General features: G+C 45.2%; 1 protein-coding gene across 4 annotated transcripts in view; it reads right to left on the reverse strand.

Annotated features, from left to right (window-relative positions):
• The window catches only part of PCBP3 (poly(rC) binding protein 3), a 279,224-nt gene extending 271,192 nt beyond the window's left edge, over nt 1–8,032 (reverse strand). For 3 of the 4 annotated variants that reach the window (XM_025378988.1, XM_025378992.1, XM_025378989.1), the window contains exon 1: nt 7,869–8,032. The gene's annotated coding sequence lies outside the window, so the exon portion shown is untranslated. The remainder of the gene's footprint in view (nt 1–7,868) is intronic. The other variant, XM_025378991.1, reaches the window with a different exon arrangement.
• Between the last annotated feature and the right edge of the window lie 466 nt (nt 8,033–8,498).

Here is an 8,498-nt window from a genome sequence, read left to right on the forward strand (position 1 = left end):
TATAAGTAGGAAAAAACACTGAATATCCTTTTGTGGTAAGATTACAGATAATGTTGATCTTCTACTTTATACTCTTCTGTTTGTTCCAATTTTTCTACACAAAATATTTGTATCACTTTTATAAATAGAAAAAACATCATATAAAAGAAAATAAATAATAAGCTGATTACCTTAAATAGAGTCAAACACCCTTCATCAACCCAAATCCACTTCTAAGGGGAGGTCAGTAGAAATCAATACATCAGTTTTCTATTGCCGCATAACAAACTATCACAAATTTAACACCTTAAACCAATATGTGTTTAATATCTCACAGTTTCTGTGAGGAATTTAAGCAGGCTTAACTGGGTCCGCTGCTTAGGGTCTCACAAGGCTGCATTCAAAATGTTAGCCAGGCTGTGTTCTCACCTGAAGGCTTGACTGAGGAAGAATCTGTTTCCACGCTCACTCAAGATTATTGACAAAATTTGTTTCCTTGTGCTATTGGACTGAGTGCCCCCAGCTTCCAGGATGAGGCAGATTCTACCACCCTGCCCCATCTGAAATTAGGTACGGCCAGAATGACTCCTTCTGGCCAATGAAATGTGAGCAGAATGGACTAGCGACCCTTCCAAAGTGATTAATTGCTACTGCAAGTGGCTCCATGTTTAAAAAAGGTCCAGATCCAGACCATCTAAGAATCGATTTTGCCAAATTTCCAGGAAACAAAAATTCCTCCCTTTCCAAAACTATTACATTTGGGAGGCCAAGGTGGGAGAATTTCTTGAGCCCAGGAGTTCAAGACCAGCCTAGGCAACATAGCAAGACCCTTATTCTACAAAAAAAAAATTTAAAAATTATCTGAGCATGGTGGTTTGTGCCTATAATCCCAGCTAATCAAGAGGCTAAGGCAAGAAGATCACTGGAGCCCAGTTCAAGGCTGCAGTAGGATATGATAGCACCACTGAACTCCAGCCTGGGCGACAGAGAGAGTCCCTGTCCCCAGAAAGAAACTATTACAAAGATGATGAAGTATCATGTTGATACCAAATCTGAATAAGGGCAATACAAGAAAAGATTATCACTGGTCAACACCTCTTATGAATATATATGCCAAAATCCTAAATGAAATATTTGCACATTGGGTCCAATAATTTAGGCTGGAGTACACAGGCATGATCACAGTTCATTGCAGCTTCAACCTCCCAGTCTCAAGTGATCCTTCAACCTCAGTCCCCCAAGTACCCAAGTCGCTGGGACTACAGATGCATGCCACCATGCCCAGCCAATTTTTTTCCTTTAGTTTTTGTTTGTTTGTTTGTTTGTTTTTGTAAAAATGGGGTCTCACTATATTTCCCAGTCTGGTTTTGAACTCCTGGGCTCAAATGATCCTCCAGCCTCAGCCTCTCAGTGTTGGGATTACAAGTGTGAGCCACCACACCTGGCTCGATAATATTTTTTAATGTAGTACATCACAGTTTCTCCCAGGAAATCAAAGATGACTTAAATTAAAAGAATAAAATATTTCATCTCAATCACAAGTTTTAAGAAAAGCATAAAATTATCTAAATAAGTACACTGTATAGAAAGCCATTTGAGAAAATTCAAAATCTATTCATGATTTTTTAAAAAAGCTTTTATTAAACTACTAGTAAATGTGATCATCCTTAACCTAATAAAGGAATCTACCAAGAAAAAAAAAATAACAAAGTTCACAATTAAGTCTTTCACAGCATTTCTTTTAAATGAAAAACAATATAAGGATAATCTTACCACAATCTCCATGCAACTTTCTCTAGTGGTCCAAGCAAAGGAAAAAAGACAAAAAAAAAAAACTCAATAAAAGATTTAAGAACTAGGGAGAAGGAAATTAAGTTATCATTAGGTACATAAAGAAACCAGAAACTGATCCACGCATTTGTGAAATCTGATGTGTTTCAAAGGTACCACTGCAGATCACTGGGGAAAGGACTGTACTCAATAAACAAAGCTGATACAATTGGCTATCAATTTGGAAAAAAAATTAAAATTGGATCTCTATCTCATACCCCACACAAAAATAAGTTCCAAGTAGACTATAAAAAGCAAATATTTAAATATTTTTTAAAGAGGAGGATCTATTATGACTGATATGGTTTAGCTGTGTTCCCACCCAAATTTCATCTTTAATTCCCATGTGTTATGGGAGGGACCCAGTAAGCAGGTAATTGAATCATGGGGGCAGGTCTTTCCCATGCTGTTCTTGTGATAGCAAGTAAGTCTCACGAGATCTAATGGTTTTAAAAAGGGGAGTTTCCCTGCACAAGCTCTCTCTCTTCTCTTGTCTGCTGCCATGTGAGATGTACCTTTCATCATCATCACCTTACACCATCATTGTGAGGCCTCCCCAGCCACGTGGAACTGTAAGTTCATCAAACCTCTTTCTTTTGTAAATTGCCCAGTCTCGGATATGTCTTTATCAGCAGCATGTAAATGGACTAATACAATGACCTTGGAGTAACACAAGATTTCTTAAATCAGACTTAATCACCATAAACCATAAGGAAAAGATTGATAAATCTGACTACATTAAAACTGAACATCTGTTCATCAAAACAGCATATTTAAAAGGATAAAGAACAGGATACAAATATAATCTAGAATATGTAAAAGAACTTCTAAAAAGCTATAAAAAGGATAATCCAGACAATAAATGGATAAACAATATAAGAATACAATTTTTAGAAGAAGTTCAAGTAGCCAAAGTATGGGTGGAAAATCCTCAAACTCACTAGCCAAGGAAATGCTAATTAAAATAGTAAGATATTTAATATTTACTCAATTGACAACAATTAAAACATCTGAAGATACAAACGATTAGTGAGGATGTAAAGAAACTAACCTCTGGAAAGTAATCTGACAACTACTATGAGGTTGGAATTGGGCCTAGCCTATGACAACACAATCTCAGTGGTAAGTATATACCTGGTCTACTCTTTCCCACGTGTCCAACACAGAGGAAAGATGACCCAGTGGGACACGGCAATTGGGAAGGGTAGAGGCTGTGGAAGCTGCTCAGAGAGACTGTAAGTGGGATCTGGGCCAAATAAGACAATATCAGATGCCAGTCTTGCCTAGGAGGTGAAATAGAGAATAGAACTATGCTTCTCTGGAGTGAATTCTCCCCAAGTGGCAGCTCCATCATTTTATCTTCTAAAACCAATCTAATCATGTTATTTCCTCCTTAATTTTGTCAGCTAAGACTGCCAAATGAAGAGCCCCAGCTTGTATCAGTTTCTTACTGCTGTTGGAACAAACTTCCAGACACTTAGTGTTTTAATACAACAAACATTTACCTTACAGTTCTGGAGGTCCCAAGTCAGACAAGGGTCTCACTGGGCTAGAAATCTAGGACTGCATTCCTTTCCCAAGTCTCTAGGGGAGAGAATCCCTTTTCTTGCCTTTTCCAAAGGCTTCCCACATTCCTTGACTAGTGCACACTTCCATCCTCAAAGCCAGCAATGGCAGTTAGAGTCTTTCTCACTTCACATCACTCTGACACTGACTATTCTGCCTCTCTCTTCCACTTTTAAGAACCCTTGTGATTACTCAGAGCCCACCCCGATAATCCAGGATAATCTCCCTATTTTAAAATCAGCTGATTAGCAACCTCATTCCATCTGCTGCCTTAACTCCCCTGCCATGTAACATAACATAGTCCTGAGATTAGGATGTGGACAGCTTTGTGAGCCATTATTCTACCTACCATGCAACTCCTCCTCCACTTTCGCCCCCCTCCATCTCCAACAGAGTTCCAACCATTTCACAATGCCCCTAACACTTCCAGCAGGGTCCCAACTCCTTTACTATGCTTCCGTACCTCCAGCCTCCAGACCACTACGCACTCTGTACTCCGGTTATTCCAACCTTCCAATCTTTTTCTAATAAATGTATACCCAATCCACGCCCAATTATAACTCATGCCCTAGGGCCCAGCCCAAAGACCACCTCCTCTCTAAAGCTTTCCCTGATTCTCGGCCCAAATGAATCGCCCCTCAACACATTTGCCTGGCTTTCTATGTATCCCAACTGCAGCACTGACTATGGCCCCCTGTAATTATATGTTTACATGTTCCTTCCTCAATCTGAACTGGTGAGCCCTTCAATAAGAACTGTGTCTCATTCCCCCATGGGTTCCCAGGTCATAGCATAGGAAATGGCAAAGAGTAGGCAATCAGGGAGTATTTCTGAAGCTTGGATGAGGCAGAAGGAAGTTTTCCTGAGTTTCTGTCAACAAAAGAGATGTCAAAAACTAACCTGGGTTAAGTGTACAACAAATGGGGCCAAAGCATTAGTTTAGATGACTGTAACAAAAAGCACCTCAACAATCCACTGCTTAGCTTGATATACAATTTACTACCACGTGCAACCATCTCTGTACCACAAGTGATATCTATCATTTTTTTTTTACTGCTAACCTGTGGGGCAATTCTAAAGTAACTGACAAAATTAACTTCAAGAGAAAGAAAAGACTCATGTAAAATGATTTACAAAAATGTCCTCAACATTAGAGAAAAGAGAGTAGACATGGGTCTAACACAACAGGAATGCCTGACAACCACTCACTAGCCCAACACATAAACAGATCCCTTCATCAGGAAAGGCTGAGAATCAACATGCTGGAGAATGCAAAACATGCTACAGTCAACCCTTTTGGGAACAAGTTGCCCCTACGTAGATATATGCCTACAGATGTATTGTCTGTATTGTAATAAAGGTGCTATGGCTGGAATATCCCCTCCAAAACTTATGCTGAAACATAATCCTCAATGCAGCAGTATTGAGAGGTGAGGCCTTTAAGAGGTGATTGGATCAAGAGGGCTCTGCCCTCATAAAATGGATTAATCCATTCAAGGGTTAATGGATTAGTGGGTTGTCATGTGAGTTGGCGCTAGTGGCTTTGGCCCCTGGACCTTAGACTTCTCAGCCTCCATGACTATAAGAAATAAATTCCTTTTCTTTGTAAATTACCTAGTTTCAGGTATTCTGTTATAAGCAAAACAAAACAGACTAAAACAAACTAGTACTTTCTTAAAAGAATGGTTGTTAAGAAAACAGGGTTTCATTTAATGTCAGTGATTTGTTACTTGATGCCCACACTCAAGCAACAAAACTCCCACCTAGAGAGACGGTGAAGACTAAGCAAAGGAAACGGAATGCTGTAGCATAACTATCCTCCTTAAAAAGAAGAATAAGGCCGGGCGCGGTGGCTCAAGCCTGTAATCCCAGCACTTTGGGAGGCCGAGACGGGCGGATCACGAGGTCACAAGATCAAGACCATCCTAGCTAACATGGTGAAACCCCGTCTCTACTAAAAAAATACAAATAACTAGCCGGGCGAGGTGGCGGGCGCCTGTAGTCCCAGCTACTCCAGAGGCTGAGGCAGGAGAATGGCGTGAACCTGGGAGGCGGAGCTTGCAGTGAGCTGAGATCTGGCCACTGCACTCCAGCCTGGGCGACAGAGCAAGACTCCGTCTCAAAAAAAAAAAAAGAAGAATAAAATGGCTTAAGTGTTTTGAAGACATGCTCCCATTCAACAGAATTTCCCTGATCAAATTTTATTTAATCATATGAATACTGAAATTAATTTTAAAGTACGCTGGAAAGGAAGTTTGAGCCCCCCGCCCCACGCAAAACACACCCACACACACGCACACCCCCACACACAGCGAAACAGGTGACACGGATTCAGCACCATGGACAGCGGGCCCATGACGCCTTGCCTGTGAGAGTCACTGCCACCAGAGATGAGAGCTGAGACATCAGAGCTGCCCCAAAATCTACAGCATTTATTCTAATGTTTAAGTTGGGGCAATTCCAATACATGAGCAAGTACTGTCCTTGGTTATGGCCCAAAGCACAGCCTTCTTCACTGAGAGGATACACAACTTACATCTACTAAAATCTGCTTCAGTGATCACCTTTACAATAAAGCCCTGAGACTTTTGTAAAAATAGAAATGATTCTGCCATTGACACAGGAACTGAAATAATCAAAACTGATACACAGAATCCAAATCTGAATGGCTAGGTTAGTTCAAGAAGCTCACTGAGACTTTTTCAAATTTATAAATGCAGCATGCTCTCAGCCTCCCTCAGAACAATAGGGTAAAGGACAGCTTCTTCAAAACAGCTAACAATATATAACCATGTGTTGAATTTTTTCTCACAAATAACTAAAAATGTAACCACAAAGCTGTGTGGATTTTCCCCCACCTTGAGTATTATAAAGGTATCTGGGAAAGAGATGTTTTGAGGTCCAATATCACCACTAATCAGCAGTACCTGTGGCAATACCAGCCAAAAAGCACTGAATTCTAGAGAGTCCTTTTTTTTTTTTTCAGTTATAAAGACCCCATTTACCATCAAAACTTTTTCAAAACCTTATAATATTGAGTATCAACTAAGAAAATACGTGAAGCTATGTAAGTTCTAAAACATTTGTAATGAACTTGCACTGTATAAACAACAGCATCTACACACAAGCAAAAAAAAAATACTACTCGAAAGTGAGACATCAGTTAGTCGGTCACTGCACTTGTGTGTTAAGGCCCCATGTTTTCTGATGGATCTCCAAGTCTGAAAACACCAGAACTATTTCTGCTTCTCTCATGTGAGGATCAATCAGGTCATTTCAGATCTTGCCAATGATCCCTTCAGAGTGCCACTGTTCTACAAACACTCCTTCTGGGGCTAAAGTAAGTATCTCTGACATGCTTTAAGATGATGAATTGTTCTTGAATATGAAGAGACTGGGAGTTAGTTCTCTTAAATAGGGAAGCACCCTTGCACACTCCTTTGGGATCCACATCTGAAAGTCCAAAGAAAAGAAAAAGGGCAACAGTTTGACCCTCAAAGTGAGCTCAATTTCGAAGGAATGTGTGAGGGCCTCTGCCAGGGAAATATTTTTGAAATGGGGGGAGTCTGTAAGTTACCCAGTCAAATCTCTAAAGGCCTCTCCGCAAGGCCCTGCTGCCCAGGATTCCTTCTGGTGAATCTCACTCTACAAACACTCAACAACTAAGAGTGCTATGGGCTCACATAGAGGGCTAACAAGACCTGCAAATCCAGGCTGCTCTGAAGGACGGTGGAAGATAATCAACCCCGAGCCACGAGACGGAGAACCCGACTTTTGGTTAACTTTCAAATTTCTTAGGCCAGTATTTCAGAGTAGGGGGAGGGGATACTGGAAAACACCACCAGGCAAAAAGAAAAAACAAACTCTCGCAAAACAAGACTTCCAATTAGAACACGTGTGGGGACAATAAGAAACACGTTCTAACCACCCTCCAAATTAAAACAAAACAGCTACCAACAGGAGGGACCTGCGCGCCCCCCCGCCCGCGCGCGGCTCTCCGCAGGGTCACCGAGGGGTGAGGCCGCGCTCTGCCCGCGGCCGTCCCGGGGGAGGAGTCCCCGCGCCGCGCCCCGCCGCCCTCCAGCCGCCGCGGCCGCTCCGGGGTGCTCCCCAGATCTCTTCTCGATCAAGAGGTGAAATTTGTGCCGTTTTGAAACTGAAGCCTCAAGTGTCCAGACGTTTTCTGACCCACGTCCGAGGCGCTCTCGGCTTCCCGCCGCAACTTCCGAATTTGGGGAAGGGGCGGAGGCGGGCGGGCCAGGCCTGGCGACCGCACCTTGAGGGAGCGCGGGTCCCCTCGCTGCCCCGGGCCGCCGCAGGCGCCGGCGGCGGTCGGGGACGGCTCTACCCAGCCCGGGACCCCCGCCCGCCCCGGCTCGGGCGAAGTTTGCCGCGGCCCGGGGTCGCCCCGCCACTCGGCCTCCGTCGGGGACTCGGTCCCCGTAACCCGCAAGGGCGCCCGACCCCGACCCCGCCCGCCATCGCTCACTCACCTGCCCTGCGCCGGACGGCGAGCCCGCGGGCCGGCGGGGAGAGGCCGGGAGGCCCGGGCGGGGTCGGGGCGGGGTCGGGGCGAGGCGGGCGAGGCGGGTGAGAAGGCGGCGGCGAAGCCTAAGTCGGCCGAGGCGGCGGCGACCGCGGCTGAGGCGGCTGAGGCGGCTGAGGCGGCGGTCGCGGCTTCAGGCGCTTCAGCCGGAGCGCTGCGCGCGGCGCGGGCCCGCCCCTCTGCGCCGCTAACCAATCTAGCGCCGGGCGCCGCCGCCGGCCCCGCCCCCGCCTAAGGGCAGGCTCGCGAAAGCGGGCGCCGCGGGCCAATCAAACGGCGGAACATCGACCGGCACGGCCAATCCGAGCCCGGGAAGTTCTCTGGAAAAAGCCAACTCGAGTCAAAGGGGCGGGGGTGGGGCCGCGGGCGGGGCGGGGACTAGGCCCAAAGACGCGCAGGGCGGGGCCGAGTATTGGGCGGGGAGGAGGCGGGGCCTCGAAAGGGCGTGCTAGTCACTAGTAGTGGGCGGGGTCGTAAGCGGGACATTGAGCGGGCGGGGCAAGAATCGGGGCGGGGCCCTAATGAAGTGAAGCGGGGCGGGCACCGGCAGTAGGAGGGGCGGGTCATCATTTGGGGC

The sequence above is a fragment of the Theropithecus gelada genome, chromosome 3 (assembly GCF_003255815.1).
Source record: "Theropithecus gelada isolate Dixy chromosome 3, Tgel_1.0, whole genome shotgun sequence".
In the NCBI taxonomy this organism is placed as follows: Eukaryota; Metazoa; Chordata; class Mammalia; order Primates; family Cercopithecidae; genus Theropithecus; species Theropithecus gelada.